General features: G+C 58.0%; 1 long non-coding RNA gene across 6 annotated transcripts in view; it reads right to left on the reverse strand.

Moving 5' to 3' along the window:
- The window catches only part of LOC129523740 (uncharacterized), a 243,518-nt gene that overhangs the window by 54,836 nt on the left and 171,290 nt on the right, over positions 1 to 17,392 (reverse strand). The window lies entirely within an intron of this gene.

Raw genomic sequence — 17,392 nt, forward strand, 5'->3', positions numbered from 1 at the left:
CTGAGCCTGAAACCCTAACCCTGGGCCCTGGCCCTGAGCCTAAAACCCTAACCCTGGGCCCTAACACTAAAACAACCATAACCATGGGCCCTGACCCTAAAACAACTCTAACCCTTGGCCCTGACCCTAAAACAACCCCAACCCTGGGCCGTAACCCTAAAACAACCCTAACCCTGGGCTATGACCCTAAAACAACCATAACCCTGGGCCCTGGCCCTGACCCTAAAACAACCCTAACCCTCGGCCCTGGCCATGACCCTAAAACAACCCTAACCCTGAGCCCTGGACCTGACCCTAAAACAACCCTAAACCTGGGCCCTGGCCCTGAGCCTAACAACCTATCCCAGGGCCCTGGACCTGAGCCTAAAACCCTAACCCTGGGCCCTGACCCTACAACAACCCTAAACCTGGGCCCTGGCCCTGACCCTAAAACAACCCTAACCCTGGGCCCTGACCCTAAAACAACCCTAACCCTGGGCCCTAACCCTAAAACAACCCAAACCCTGGGCACTGACCCTAAAACCCTAACCCTGGGCCCTGGCCCTGAGCCTAAAACCTTAACCCTGGGCCCTGGCCCTGAGCCTAAAACCCTAACCCTGGGCCCTAAACCTAAGAGAACCATAACCCTAGCCCCTGACCCTAAAACAACCCTAACCCTGGGCCCTGAGCCTAAAACAACCCTAACCCTGGGCCCTGACCCTAAAACAACCCTAACCCTGGGCCCTGACCCTAAAACAACCCTAACCCTGGGCCCTGACCCTAAAACAACCATAACCCTGGGCCCTGGCCCTGACCCTAAAACAACCCTAACCCTGGGACCTGGCCATGACCCTAAAACAACCATAACCCTGAACCCTGGCCCTGACCCTAAAACAACCCTAACCCTGGGCCCTGGCCCTGAGCCTAAAACCATAACCCTGGGCCCTGGACCTGAGCCAGAACCCTAACACTGGGCCCTGAACCTAAAACAACCCTAACTTTGGGCCCTGGCCCTGACCCTAAAACCCTAACCCTGGGCCCTGGCCCTGAGCCTAAAACCCTAACCCTGGGCCCTAAACCTAAGGGAACCATAACCCTAGGCCCTGAACCTAAAACAACCCTAACCCTGGGCCCTGACCCTAAAACAACCCTAACCCTGGGCCCTGACCCTAAAACAACCCTAACCCTGGGCCCTGACCCTAAAACAACCCTAACCCTGGGCCCTGGCCCTAACCCTAAAACAACCCTAACCCTGGGACCTGGCCATGACCCTAAAACAACCATAACCCTGGGCCCTGGCCCTGACCCTAAAACAACCCTAAACCTAGGCCCTAGCCCTGAGCCTAAAACCATAACCCTGGGCCCTGGACCTGAGCCTAAAACCCTAACCCTGGGCCCTGAACCTAAAACAGCCCTAACTTTGGGCCCTGGCCCTGACCCTAAAACCCTAACCCTGTGCCCTGACCCTAAAACCCTAACCCTGGGCCCTGACCCTAAATCCCTAACCCTGGGCCCTGACCCTAAAACTCTAATCCTCGGCCCTGGCACTGACCATAAAAACCTAACCCTGGGCCCTGGCCCAGAGCCTAAAACCCTACCTCTAGGCCCTGGCCCTGAGTCTAAAACCCTAACCCTGGGCCCTGGCCCTGAGCCTAAAACCCTAACCCTGGGCCCTGAACCTAAAACAACCCTAACTTTGGGCTCTGGCCCTGACCCTAAAACCCTAACCCTGGGCCCTGACCCTAAATCCCTAACCCTGGGCCCGGACCCTAAAACTCTAATCCTGGGCCCTGGCACTGACCATAAAAACCTAACCCTGGGCCCAGGCCCTGATCAAAAAACCCCAACTGTGGGCCCTGACCCTAAAACAACCCTAACCCTCGGCCGTGACCCTAAAACAACCCTAACCCTGGGCCCTGACCCTAAAAAAACCCTAACTCTGGGCCCTGACCATAAAATAACCCTAACAATGGGCCCTGACCCTAAAACAACCCTAACCCTGGGCCCTGGCCCTGACCCTAAAACAACCCTAACCCTGGCCTGGCCCTGACCCTAAAACAACCCTAACCCTGGGCCCTGGCCCTGAGCCTAAAACCCTAACCCTGGGCCCTGGACCTGAGCCTAAAACCCTAACCCTGGGCCCTGACCCTAAAACAACCCTAACTTTGGGCCCTGGCCCTGACCCTAAAACACCCCTAGCCCTGGGCCCTGGCCCTGACCCTAAAACAACCCTAACCCTGGGCCCTGGCCCTGACCCAAAAACAACCCTAACCCTGGGCCCTGGCCCTGAGCCTAAAACCCTAACCCTGGGCCCTGGCCCTGTGCCGAAAACCCTAACCTTGGGCTCTGGCCCTGAGCCTGAAACCCCAACCCTAGGCCCTGGCCCTGAGCCTAAAACACTAACCCTGGGCCCTGGCCCTGAGCCTAAAACCCTAACCCTGGGTCCTAACACTAAAACAACCATAACCATGGGCCCTGACCCTAAAACAACTCTAACCCTTGGCCCTGACCCTAAAACAACCCCAACCCTGGGCCCTAACCCTAAAACAACCCTAACCCTAGGCTCTGACCCTAAAACAACCGTAACCCTGGGCCCTGGCCCTGACCCTAAAACAACCCTAACCCTCAGCCCTGGCCATGACCCTAAAACAACCCTAACCCTGAGCCCTGGACCCGACCCTAAAACAACCCTAAACCTGGGCCCTGGCCCTGAGCCTAAAACCTTAACCCTGGGCCCTGGACCTGAGCCTAAAACCCTAACCCTGGGCCCTGGCCCTGAGCCGAAAACCCTAACCTTGGGCTTGGGCCCTGAGCCTGAAACCCCAACCCTGGGCCCAGGCCCTGAGCCTAAAACCCTAAACCTGGGCCCTGGCCCTGAGCCTAAAACCCTAACCCTGGGCCCTAAACCTAAGAGAACCATAACCCTAGGCCCTGACCTTAAAACAACCCTAACCCTGGGCCCTGACCCTAAAACAACCCTAACCCTGGGCCCTGACCCTAAAACAACCCTAACCCTGGGCCCTGACCCTAAAACAACCATAACCCTGGGCCCTGGCCCTGACCCTAAAACAACCCTAACCCTGGGACCTGGCCATGACCCTAAAACAACCATAACCCTGAGCCCTGGCCCTGACCCTAAAACAACCCTAAACCTGGGCCCTGGCCCTGAGCCTAATACCATAACCCTAGGCCCTGGACCTGAGCCAGAACCCTAACCCTGGGCCCTGAACCTAAAACAACCCTAACTTTGGGCCATGGCCCTGACCCTAAAACCCTAACCCTGGGCCCTAAACCTAAGAGAACCATAACCCTAGGCCCTGACCCAAAAACAACCCTAACCCTGGGCCCTGACCCTAAAACAACCCTAACCCTGGGCCCTGACCCTAAAACAACCCTAACCCTGGGCCCTGACCCTAAAACAACCATAAACCTGGGCCCTGGCCCTAACCCTAAAACAACCCTAACCCTGGGACCTGGCCATGACCCTAAAACAACGATAACCCTGGGCCCTGGCCCTGACCCTAAAACAACCCTAAACCTGGGCCCTGGCCCTGAGCCTAAAACCATAACCCTGGGACCTGGACCTGAGCCTAAAACCCAAATCCTGGGCCCTGAACCTAAAACAACCCTAACTTTGGGCCCTGGCCCTGACCCTAAAACCCTAACCCTGTGCCCTGACCCTAAAACCCTAACCCTGGGCCCTGACCCTAAATCCCTAACCCTGGGCGCTGACCCTAAAACTCTAATCCTGGGCCCTGGCGCTGACCATAAAAACCTAACCCTGGGCCCTGGCCCAGAGCCTAAAACCCTACCTCTAGGCCCTGGCCCTGAGTCTAAAACCCTAACCCTGGGCCCTGGCCCTGAGCCTAAAACCCTAACCCTGGGCCCTGGCCCTGACCCTAAAACCCTAACCCTGGGCCCTGGCCCTGATCAAAAAACCCTAACTGTGGGCCCTGACCCTAAAACAACCCTAACCCTGGGCCCTGACAATAAAACAACCCAAACCCTGGGCCGTGACCCTAAAACAACCCTAACAGTGGGCCCTTACCCTAAAAAAACCCTAACTCTGGGCCCTGACCCTACAACAACCCTAACACTGGGCCCTGACCCTAAAACAACCCTATCCCTGGGCCCTGGCCCTGACCCTAAAACAACCCTAACCCTGGCCTGGCCCTGACCCTAAAACAACCCTAACACTGGGCCCTGGCCCTGAGCCTAAAACCCTAACCCTGGGCCCTAACACTAAAACAACCATAACCATGGGCCTTGACCCTAAAACAACCCAAACCCTGGGCCCTGACCCTAAAACCCTAACCCTGGGCCCTGGCCCTGAGCCTAAAACCCTATCTCTGGTCCCTGGCCCTGAGCCTAAAACCCTAACCCTGGGCCCTGGCCCAGAGCCTAAAACCCTAACCCTGGGCCCTGGCCCTGAGCCGAAAACCCTAACCTTGGGCTCGGGCCCTGAGCCTGAAACCCCAACCCTGGGCCCAGGCCCTGAGCCTAAAACCCTAAACCTGGGCCCTGGCCCTGAGCCTACAACCCTAACCCTGGGCCCTAAACCTAAGAGAACCATAACCCTAGGCCCTGACCCTAAAACAACCCTAACCCTGGGCCCTGACCCTAAAACAACCCTAAATTTGGGCCCTGGCCCTGACCCTAAAACAACATTAACCCTGGGCCCTGGCCCTGACCCTTAAACAACCCTAAACCTGGGCCCTGGCCCTGACCCTAAAACAACCCTAACCCTAGGCCCGGACCCTAAAACAACCCTAACCCTGGACCCTGACCCTAAAACAACCCTAAACCTGGGCCCTGAACCTAAAACAACCCTAACCCTGGGCCCTCACCCTAAAACAACCCTAACCCTGGGACCTGACCCTAAAACAACCCTAACCCTGGACCGGGACCCTAAAACAACCCTAACCCTGGGCCCTGACCCTAAAACAACCCTAACCCTGGGCCCTGACCCTGAGCCTGAAACCCCAACCCTGGGCCCTGAACCTGAGCCTGAAACCCTAACCCTGGGCCCTGACCCTAAAACAACCCTAACCCTGGGCCCTGACCCTAAAACAACCCTAACCCTGGGCCCTGACCCTAAAACAACCCTAACCCTGGGCCCTGACCCTAAAACAACCCTAACCCTGGGCCCTGACCCTAAAACAAACCTAACCCTGGGCCCTGACCCTAAAACAACCCTACCCCTGGGCCCTGACCCTAAAACAACCCTAACCCTGGGCCCTGACCCTAAAACAACCCTAACCATGGGCCCTGACCCTAAAACAACCCTAACCCGGGGCCCTGACCGTAAAAAAACCCTAACCCTGGGCCCTGACCCTAAAACCCTAACCCTGGGCCCTGGCCCTGAGCCTAAAACCTTATCTCTGGTCCCCGGCCCTGAGCCTAAAACCCTAACCCTGCGCCCTGGCCCTGAGCCTAAAACCTTAACCCTGGGCCCTGGCCCTGAGCCTAAAACCCTAACCCTGAGCCGTGGCCCTGAGCCGAAAACCCTAACCTTGGGCTCGGGCCCTGAGCCTGAAACCCCAACCCTGTGCCCTGACCCTGAGCCTAAAACCCTAACCCTGGGCCCTGGCCCTGAGCCTAAAACCCTAACCCTGGGCCCTAAACCTAAGAGAAACATAACCCTAGGCCCTGACCCTAAAACAACTGTAACCCTGCGCCCTGACCCTAAAACAACCCTAACCCTGGGCCCTGACCCTAAAACAACCATAACCCTGGGCCCTGAGCCTAAAACAACCATAACCCTGGGCCCTGGCCCTGACCCTAAAACAACCCTAACCCTGGGACCTGGCCACGACCCTAAAACAACCATAACCCTGGGCCCTGGCCCTGACCCTAAAACAACCCTAACCCTGGGACCTGGCCCTGAGCCTAAAACCCTAACCCTGGGCCCTGGCCCTGAGCCGAAAACACTAACCTTGGGCTCTGGCCCTGAGCCTGAAACCCCAACCCTAGGCTCTGGCCCTGAGCCTAAAACCCTAACCCTGGGCCCTGGCCCTGAGCCTAAAACCCTAACCCTGGGCCCTCGCCCTGAGCCTAAAACCCTAACCCTGGGCCCTGACCCTAAAACAACCCTACCCTCTGCCCTGACCCTAAAACAACCCTAAGCCTGGGCCCTGACCCTAAAACAACCCTAACCCTGGGCCCTGACGCTAAAACAACCCTACCCCTGGGCCCTGACCCTAAAACAACCCTAACCCTGCGCCCTGACCCTAAAACAACCCTAACCCTGGGCCCTGACGCTAAAACAACCCTAACCCGGGGCCCTGACCCTAAAACAACCCTAACCCTGGGCCCTGACCCTAAAACCCTAACCCTGGGCCCTGGCCCTGAGCCTAAAACCCTATATCTGGTCCCTGACCCTGAGCCTAAAACCCTAACCCTGCGCCCTGGCCCTGAGCCTAAAACCCTAACCCTGGGCCCTGACCCTAAAACAACCCTAACCCTGGGACCTGGCCATGACCCTAAAACAACCATAACCCTGGGCCCTGGCCCTGACCCTAAAACAACCCTAACCCTGGGCCCTGGCCCTGAGCCTAAAACCCTAACCCTGGGCCCTGGCCCTGAGCCGAAAACCCTAACCTTGGGCTCTGGCCCTGAGCCTGAAACCCCAACCCTAGGCCCTGGCCCTGAGCCTAAAACCCTAACCCTGGGCCCTGGCCCTGAGCCTAAAACCCTAACCCTGGGCCCTAACACAAAAACAACCATAACCATGGGCCCTGACCCTAAAACAACCCTAACCCTTGGCCCTGACCCTAAAACAACCCCAACCCTGGGCCCTGACCCTAAAACAACCCTAACCCTGGGCTCTGACCCTAAAACAACCATAACCCTGGGCCCTGGCCCTGACCCTAAAACAACCCTAACCCTGGGCCCTGTCCATGACCCTAAAACAACCCTAACCCTGAGCCCTGGACCTGACCCTAAAACAAGCCTAAACCTGGGCCCTGGCCCTGAGCCTAAAACCCTATCCCTGGGCCCTGGACCTTAGCCTAAAACCCTAACCCTGGGCCCTGACCCTAAAACAACCCTAAACCTGGACCCTGGCCCTGACCCTAAAACAACCCTAACCCTTGGACCTGACCCTAAAACAACCCTAACCCCGGACCCTGAACCTAAAACAACCCTAACCCTGGGCCCTGACCCTAAAACAACCCTAACCCTGTGCCCTGCCACTGAGCCTAAAACCCTAACCTTGGGCTCTGGCCCTGAGCCTGAAACCCCAATCCTGGGCCCTGGCTCTGAGCCTAAAACAACGCTAAACCTGGGCCCTGGCCCTGACCGTATAACAACCATAACCCTGGGCCCTGACCCTAAAACAACCCTAACCCTGGGCCCTTACCCTAAAACAACACTAACTCTGGGCCCTGACCCTAAAACAACACTAACGCTGGGCCCTGACCCTAAAACAACACTAACCCTGGGCCCTGACCCTAAAACAACCCTAACTTAGGGCCCCGGGCCCTGACCCTAAAACAACCCTAACCCTGGGCCCCGGGCCCTGACCCTAAAGCCCTAACCCTGGGCCCCGGGCCCAGGTCCTAAAGCCCTAACCTTGGGCCCCGGGCCCTGACCCTAAAGCCCTAACCCTGGGCCCCGGGCCCTGCCCCTAAAGCCCTAACCCTGGGCCCCGGGCCCTACCCCTAAAGCCCTAACCCTGGGCCCCGGGCCCTGGCCCTAAAGCCCTAAGCCTGGGCCCTGGGCCCTGACCCTAAAACAACCCTAAACCTGGGCCCTGGCCCTGAGCCTAAAACCATAACCCTGGGCCCTGGACCTGAGCCTAAAACCCTAACCCTGGGCCCTGAACCTAAAACAACCTTAACTTTGGGCCCTGGCCCTGACCCTAAAACCCTAACCCTGGGCCCTGACCCTAAAACCCTAACCCTGGACCCTGACCCTAAATCCCTAACCCTGGGCCCTGACCCTAAAACTCTAACCCTGGGTCCTGGCCCTGACCCTAAAAACCTAACCCTGGGCCCTGGCCCTGACCCTAAAAACCTAACCCTGGGCCCTGGCCCAGAGCCTAAAACCCTAACTCTGGGCCCTGCCCCTGAGGCTAAAATCCTAACCCTGGGCCCTGGCCCTGAGCCTAAAACCCTAACCCTGGGCCCTGGCCCTGACCCTAAAACCCTAACCCTGGGCCCTGGCCCTGACCCTAAAACCCTAACCCTGGGCCCTGGACCTTACCCTAAAACCCTAACCCTGGGCCCTGACCCTGATCAAAAAACCCTAACTGTGGGCCCTGACCCTAAAACAACCCTAACCCTGGGCCCTGACCCTAAAACAACCCTAACCCTGGGCCCTGGCCCTGAGCCTAAAACAACGCTAACCCTGGGCCCTGGCCCTGACCCTATAACAACCCTAACCCTCGGCCCTGACCCTAAAACAAAACTAACCCTGGGCCCTGACCCTAAAACAACACTAACCCTGGGCCCTGACCCTAAAACAACACTAACCCTGGGCCCTGACCCTAAAACAACCCTAACTTCGGGCCCCGGGCCCTGACCCTAAAACAACCCTAACCCTGGGCCCCGGGCCCTGACCCTAAAGCCCTAACCCTGGGCCCCGGGCCCTGCCCCTAAAGCCCTAACCCTGGGCCCCGGGCCCTGCCCCTAAAACCCTAACCCAGGGCCCTGACCCTAAAACAACCCTAACTTTGGGCCCTGGCCCTGAACCTAAAACACCCCTAGCCCTGGGCCCTGGCCCTGACCCTAAAACAACCCTAACCCTGGGCCCTGGCCCTGACCCTAAAACAACCCTAACCCTGGGACCTGGCCCTGAGCCTAAAAACCTAACCCAGGGCCCTGGCCCTGAGCCAAAAACCCTAACCTTGGGCTCTGGCCCTGAGCCTGAAACCCCAACCCTAGGCCCAGGCCCTGAGCCTAAAACCCTTAACCTGGGCCCTGGCCCTGAGCCTAAAACCCTAACCCTGGGCCCTAACACTAAAACAACCATAACCATGGACCCTGACCTTAAAACAACCCTAACCCTTGGCCCTGACCCTAAAACAACCCCAACCCTGGGCCCTGACCCTAAAACAACCCTAACCCTGGGCTCTGACCCTAAAACAACCATAACCCTGGGCCCTGGCCCTGACCCTAAAACAATCCTAACCCTGGGCCCTGGCCATGACCCTAAAACAACCCTAACCCTGGGCCCTGGCCCTGGGCCTAAAACCCTAACCCTGGGCCCTAAACCTAAGAGAACCATAACCCTAGGCCCTGACCCTAAAACAACCCTAACCCTGGGCCCTGACCCTAAAACAACCCTAACCCTGGGCCCTGACCCTAAAACAACCCTAACCCTGGGCCCTGACCCTAAAACAACCATAACCCTGGGCCCTGGCCCTAACCCTAAAACAACCCTAACCCTGGGACCTGGCCATGACCCTAAAACAACCATAACCCTGGGCCCTGGCCCTGACCCTAAAACAACCCTAAACCTGGGCCCTAGCCCTGAGCCTAAAACCATAACCCTGGGCCCTGGACCTGAGCCTAAAACCCAAATCCTGGGCCCTGAACCTAAAACAACCCTAACTTTGGGCCCTGGCCCTGACCCTAAAACCCTAACCCTGTGCCCTGACCCTAAAACCCTAACCCTGGGCCCTGACCCTAAATCCCTAACCCTGGGCCCTGACCCTAAAACTCTAATCCTGGGCCCTGGCGCTGACCATAAAAACCTAACCCTGGGCCCTGGCCCAGAGCCTAAAACCCTAACTCTGGGCCCTGCCCCTGAGGCTAAAACCCTAACCCTGGGCCCTGGCCCTGAGCCTAAAACCCTAACCCTGGGCCCTGGCCCTGACCCTAAAACCGTAACCCTGGGCCCTGGCCCTGACCCTAAAACCCTAACCCTGGGCCCTGGCCCGGATCAAAAAACCCTAACTGTGGGCCCTGACCCTAAAACAACCCTAACCCTGGGCCCTGACCCTAAAACAACCCTAACCCTGGGCCGTGACCCTAAAACAACCCTAACCCTGGGCCCTTACCCTAAAAAAACCCTAACTCTGGGCCCTGACCGTAAAACAACCCTAACACTGGGCCCTGACCCAAAAACAACCCTAACCCTGGGCCCTGGCCCTGACCCTAAAACAACCCTAACCCTGGCCTGGCCCTGACCCTAAAACAACCCTAACCCTGGGCCCTGGCCCTGAGCCTAAAACCCTAACCCTGGGCCCTGGACCTGAGCCTAAAACCCGAACCCTGGGCCCTGACCCTAAAACAACCCTAACTTTGGGCCCTGGCCCTGACCCTAAAACACCCCTAACCCTGGGCCCTGGCCCTGACCCTAAAACAACCCTAACCCTGGGCCCTGGCCCTGACCCTAAAACAACCCTAACCCTGGGCCCTGGCCCTGAGCTTAAAATCCTAACCCTGGGCCCTGGCTCTGTGCCGAAAACCCTAACCTTGGGCTCTATCTCTGAGCCTGAAACCCCAACCCTAGGCCCTGGCCCTGACCCTAAAACAACCCTAACCCTGGGCCCTAACCCTAAAACAACCCAAACCCTGGGCCCTGACCCTAAAACCCTAACCCTGGGCCCTGGCCCTGAGCCTAAAACCCTATCTCTGGACCCTGGCCCTGAGCCTAAAACCCTAACCCTGGGCCCTGGCCCTGAGCCTAAAACCTTAACCCTGGGACCTGGCCCTCAGCCTAAAACCCTAACCCTGGGCCCTGGCCCTGAGCCGAAAACCCTAACCTTGGGCTCGGGCCCTGAGCCTGAAACCCCAACCCTGGGCCCAGGCCCTGAGCCTCAAACCATAAACCTGGACACTGGCCCTGAGCCTAAAACCCTAACCCTGGGCCCTAAACCTAAGAGAACCATAACCCTAGGCCCTGACCCTAAAACAACCCTAACCCTGGTCCCTGACCCTAAAACAACACTAACCCTGGGCCCTGGCCCTAAAACAACCCTAACTTTGGGGCCTGGCCCTGACCCTAAAACAACCCTAACCCTGGGCCCTGGCCTTGACCCTAAAACAACGCTAACCCTGGGCCCTGACCCTGACCCTAAAACAACCCTAACCCTGGGCCCTGGCCCTGAGCCTAAAACCTTAACGCTGGGCCCTGGACCTCAGCCTAAAACCCTAACCCAGGGCCCTGACCCTAAAACAACCCTAAATTTGGGCCCTGGCCCTGACCCTAAAACAACATTAACCCTGGGCCCTGGCCCTGACCCTTAAACAACCCTAAACCTGGGCCCTGGCCCTGACCCCAAAACAACCCTAACCCTGGGCCCTGACCCTAAAACAACACTAACCCTGGACCCTGACCCTAAAACAACCCTAACCCTGGGCCCTGACCCTAAAACAACCCTAAATTTGGGCCCTGGCCCTGACCCTAAAACAACATTAACCCTGGGCCCTGGCCCTGACCCTTAAACAACCCTAAACCTGGGCCCTGGCCCTGACCCTAAAACAACCCTAACCCTGGGCCCGGACCCTAAAACAACCCTAACCCTGGGCCCTGACCCTAAAACAACCCTAACCCTGGGCCCTGACCCTAAAACAACCCTAACCCTGGGACCTGACCCTAAAACAACCCTAACCCTGGACCGGGACCCTAAAACAACCCTAACCCTGGGCCCTGACCCTAAAACAACCCTAACCCTGGGCCCTGACCCTGAGCCTGAAACCCCAACCCTGGGCCCTGGACCTGAGCCTGAAACCCTAACCCTGGGCCCTGAACCTAAAACAACCCTAACCCTGGGCCCTGACCCTAAAACAACCCTAACCCTGGTCCCTGACCGTAAAACAACCCTAACACTGGGCCCTGACCCAAAAACAACCCTAACCCTGGGCCCTGGTCCTGACCCTAAAACAACCCTAACCCTGGCCTGGCCCTGACCCTAAAACAACCCTAACCCTGGGCCCTGGCCCTGAGCCTAAAACCCTAACCCTGGGCCCTGGACCTGAGCCTAAAACCCGAACCATGGGCCCTGACCCTAAAACAACCCTAACTTTGGGCCCTGGCCCTGACCCTAAAACACCCCTAACCCTGGGCCCTGGCCCTGACCCTAAAACAACCCTAACCCTGGGCCCTGGCCCTGACCCTAAAACAACCCTAACCCTGGGCCCTGGCCCTGAGCTTAAAATCCTAACCCTGGGCCCTGGCTCTGTGCCGAAAACCCTAACCTTGGGCTCTATCTCTGAGCCTGAAACCCCAACCCTAGGCCCTGGCCCTGACCCTAAAACAACCCTAACCCTGGGCCCTAACCCTAAAACAACCCAAACCCTGGGCCCTGACCCTAAAACCCTAACCCTGGGCCCTGGCCCTGAGCCTAAAACCCTATCTCTGGACCCTGGCCCTGAGCCTAAAACCCGAACCCTGGGCCCTGGCCCTGAGCCTAAAACCTTAACCCTGGGACCTGGCCCTGAGCCTAAAACCCTAACCCTGGGCCCTGGCCCTGAGCCGAAAACCCTAACCTTGGGCTCGGGCCCTGAGCCTGAAACCCCAACCCTGGGCCCAGGCCCTGAGCCTCAAACCCTAAACCTGGGCCCTGGCCCTGAGCCTAAAACCCTAACCCTGGGCCCTAAACCTAAGAGAACCATAACCCTAGGCCCTGACCCTAAAACAACCCTAACCCTGGTCCCTGACCCTAAAACAACACTAACCCTGGGCCCTGGCCCTAAAACAACCCTAACTTTGGGGCCTGGCCCTGACCCTAAAACAACCCTAACCCTGGGCACTGGCCTTGACCCTAAAACAACGCTAACCCTGGGCCCTGACCCTGACCCTAAAACAACCCTAACCCTGGGCCCTGGCCCTGAGCCTAAAACCATAACGCTGGGCCCTGGACCTCAGCCTAAAACCCTAACCCAGGGCCCTGACCCTAAAACAACCCTAAATTTGGGCCCTGGCCCTGACCCTAAAACAACATTAACCCTGGGCCCTGGCCCTGACCCTTAAACAACCCTAAACCTGGGCCCTGGCCCTGACCCCAAAACAACCCTAACCCTGGGCCCTGACCCTAAAACAACACTAACCCTGGACCCTGACCCTAAAACAACCCTAACCCTGGGCCCTGACCCTAAAACAACCCTAAATTTGGGCCCTGGCCCTGACCCTAAAACAACATTAACCCTGGGCCCTGGCCCTGACCCTTAAACAACCCTAAACCTGGGCCCTGGCCCTGACCCTAAAACAACCCTAACCCTGGGCCCGGACCCTAAAACAACCCTAACCCTGGGCCCTGACCCTAAAACAACCCTAACCCTGGGCCCTGACCCTAAAACAACCCTAACCCTGGGACCTGACCCTAAAACAACCCTAACCCTGGACCGGGACCCTAAAACAACCCTAACCCTGGGCCCTGACCCTAAAACAACCCTAACCCTGGGCCCTGACCCTGAGCCTGAAACCCCAACCCTGGGCCCTGGACCTGAGCCTGAAACCCTAACCCTGGGCCCTGAACCTAAAACAACCCTAACCCTGGGCCCTGACCCTAAAACAACCCTAACCCTGGTCCCTGACCCTAAAAGAACCCTAACCCTGGGCCCTGACCCTAAAACAACCCTAACCCTGGGCCCTGACGCTAAAACAACCCTAACCCTGGGCCCTGACCCTAAAACAACCCTACCCCTGGCCCCTGACCCTAAAACAACCCTAACCCTGGGCCCTGACCCTAAAACAACCCTAACCATGGGCCCTGAAGCTAAAACAACGCTAACCCGGGGCCCTGACCGTAAAACAACCCTAACCCTGGGCCCTGACCCTAAAACCCTAACCCTGGGCCCTGGCCCTGAGCCTAAAACCCTATCTCTGGTCCCTGGCCCTGAGCCTAAAACCCTAACCCTGCGCCCTGGCCCTGAGCCTAAAACCTTAACCCTGGGCCCTGGCCCTGAGCCTAAAACCCTAACCCTGAGAAGTGGCCCTGAGCCGAAAACCCTAACCTTGGGCTCGGGCCCTGAGCCTGAAACCCCAACCCTGTGCCCTGGCCCTGAGCCTAAAACCCTAACCCTGGGCCCTGGCCCTGAGCCTAAAACCCTAACCCTGGACCCTAAACCTAAGAGAAACATAACCCTAGGCCCTGACCCTAAAACAACTGTAACCCTGCGCCCTGACCCTAAAACAACCCTAACCCTGGGCCCTGACCCTAAAACAACCATAACCCTGGGCCCTGAGCCTAAAACAACCATAACCCTGGGCCCTGGCCCTGACCCTAAAACAACCCTAACCCTGGGACCTGGCCATGACCCTAAAAAAACCCTAACCCTGGGCCCTGGCCCTGACCCTAAAACAACCCTAACCCTGGGCCCTGGCCCTGAGCCTAAAACCCTAACCCTGGGCCGTGGCCCTGAGCCGAAAACACTAACCTTGGGCTCTGGCCCTGAGCCTGAAACCCCAACCCTAGGCTCTGGCCCTGAGCCTAAAACCCTAACCCTGGGCCCTGGACCTTACCCTAAAACCCTAACCCTGGGCCCTCGCCCTGAGCCTAAAACCCTAACTCTGGGCCCTGACCCTAAAACAACCCTAACCCTCTGCCCTGACCCTAAAACAACCCTAACCCTGGGCCCTGACCCTAAAACAACCCTAACCCTGGGCCCTGACGCTAAAACAACCCTACCCCTAGGCCCTGACCCTAAAACAACCCTAACCCTGCGCCCTGACCCTAAAACAACCCTAACCCTGGGCCCTGACACTAAAACAACCCTAACCCGGGGCCCTGACCCTAAACCAACACTAACCCTGGGCCCTGACCCTAAAACCCTAACCCTGGGCCCTGGCCCTGAGCCTAAAACCCTATATCTGGTCCCTGACCCTGAGCCTAAAACCCTAACCCTGCGCCCTGGCCCTGAGCCTAAAACCCTAACCCTGGGCCCTGACAATAAAACAACCCTAACCCTGGGACCTGGCCATGACCCTAAAACAACCATAACCCTGGGCCCTGGCCCTGACCCTAAAACAACCCTAACCCTGGGCCCTGGCCCTGAGCCTAAAACCCTAACCCTGGGCCCTGGCCCTGAGCCGAAAACCCTAACCTTGGGCTCTGGCCCTGAGCCTGAAACCCCAACCCTAGGCCCTGGCCCTGAGCCTAAAACCCTAACCCTGGGCCCTAACACTAAAACAACCATAACCATGGGCCCTGACCCTAAAACAACCCTAACCCTTGGCCCTGACCCTAAAACAACCCCAACCCTGGGCCCTGACCCTAAAACAACCCTAAGCCTGGGCTCTGACCCTAAAACAACCATAACCCTGGGCCCTGGCCCTGACCCTAAAACAACCCTAACCCTGGGCCCTGTCCATGACCCTAAAACAACCCTAACCCTGAGCCCTGGACCTGACCCTAAAACAAGCCTAAACCTGGGCCCTGGCCCTGAGCCTAAAACCCTATCCCTGGGCCCTGGACCTGAGCCTAAAACCCTAACCCTGGGCCCTGACCCTAAAACAACCCTAAACCTGGACCCTGGCCCTGACCCTAAAACAACCCTAACCCTGGGACCTGACCCTAAAACAACCCTAAACCTGGGCCCTGGCCCTGACCCTAAAACAACCCTAACCATGGGACCTGACCCTAAAACAACCCTAACCCTGGACCCTGAACCTAAAACAACCCTAACCCTGGGCCCTGACCCTAAAACAACCCTAACCCTGTGCCCTGCCACTGAGCCTAAAACCCTAACCTTGGGCTCTGGCCCTGAGCCTGAAACCCCAATCCTGGGCCCTGGCTCTGAGCCTAAAACAACGCTAAACCTGGGCCCTGGCCCTGACCGTATAACAACCCTAACCCTGGGCCCTGACCCTAAAACAACCCTAACCCTGGGCCCTTACCCTAAAACAACACTAACTCTGGGCCCTGACCCTAAAACAACACTAACGCTGGGCCCTGACCCTAAAACAACACTAACCCTGGGCCCTGACCCTAAAACAACCCTAACCCTGGGCCCCGGGCCCTGACCCTAAAGCCCTAACCCTGGGCCCCGGGCCCAGGTCCTAAAGCCCTAACCTTGGGCCCCGGGCCCTGACCCTAAAGCCCTAACCCTGGGCCCCGGGCCCTGCCCCTAAAGCCCTAACCCTGGGCCCCGGGCCCTGCCCCTAAAGCCCTAACCCTGGGCCCCGGGCCCTGGCCCTAAAGCCCTAAGCCTGGGCCCTGGGCCCTGACCCTAAAACAACCCTAAACCTGGGCGCTGGCCCTGAGCCTAAAACCATAACCCTGGGCCCTGGACCTGAGCCTAAAACCCTAACCCTGGGCCCTGAACCTAAAACAACCTTAACTTTGGGCCCTGGCCCTGACCCTAAAACCCTAACCCTGGGCCCTGACCCTAAAACCCTAACCCTGGGCCCTGACCCTAAATCCCTAACCCTGGGCCCTGACCCTAAAACTCTAACCCTGGGCCCTGGCCCTGGCCCTGACCCTAAAAACCTAACCCTGGGCCCTGGCCCTGACCGTAAAAACCTAACCCTGGGCCCTGGCCCAGAGCCTAAAACCCTAACTCTGGGCCCTGCCCCTGAGGCTAAAATCCTAACCCTGGGCCCTGGCCCTGAGCCTAAAACCCTAACCCTGGGCCCTGGCCCTGACCCTAAAACCCTAACCCTGGGCCCTGGTCCTGACCCTAAAACCCTAACCCTGGGCCCTGGACCTTACCCTAAAACCCTAACCCTGGGCCCTGACCCTGATCAAAAAACCCTAACTGTGGGCCCTGACCCTAAAACAACCCTAACCCTGGGCCCTGACCCTAAAACAACCCTAACCCTGGGCCCTGACCCTAAAACAAACATAACCCTGGGCCCTTACCCTAAAAAAACCCTAACTCTGGGCCATGACCCTAAAACAACCCTAACACTGGGCCCTGACCCTAAAACAACCCTAACCCTGGGCCCTGGCCCTGACCCTAAAACAACCCTAGCCCTGGGCCCTGGCCCTGCCCTAAAACAACCCTAACCCTGGGCCCTGGACCTGAGCCTAAAACCCTAACCCAGGGCCCTGACCCTAAAACAACCCTAACTTTGGGCCCTGGCCCTGAACCTAAAACACCCCTAGCCCTGGGCCCTGGCCCTGACCCTAAAACAACCCTAACCCTGGGCCCTGGCCCTGACCCTAAAACAACCCTAACCCTGGGACCTGGCCCTGAGCCTAAAAACCTAACCCAGGGCCCTGGCCCTGAGCCAAAAACCCTAACCTTGGGCTCTGGCCCTGAGCCTGAAACCCCAACCCTAGGCCCTGGCCCTGAGCCTAAAACCCTAACCCTGGGCCCTGGCCCTGAGCCTAAAACCCTAACCCTGGGCCCTAACACTAAAACAACCATAACCATGGACCCTGACCGTATAACAACCGTAACCCTTGGCCCTGACCCTAAAACAACCCCAACCCTGGGCCCTGACCCTAAAACAACCCTAACCCTGGGCTCTGACCCTAAAACAACCATAACCCTGGGCCCTGGCCCTGACCCTAAAACAA

The sequence above is a fragment of the Gorilla gorilla genome, chromosome 6 (assembly GCF_029281585.2).
Source record: "Gorilla gorilla gorilla isolate KB3781 chromosome 6, NHGRI_mGorGor1-v2.1_pri, whole genome shotgun sequence".
NCBI classification, from domain to species: domain Eukaryota; kingdom Metazoa; phylum Chordata; class Mammalia; order Primates; family Hominidae; genus Gorilla; species Gorilla gorilla.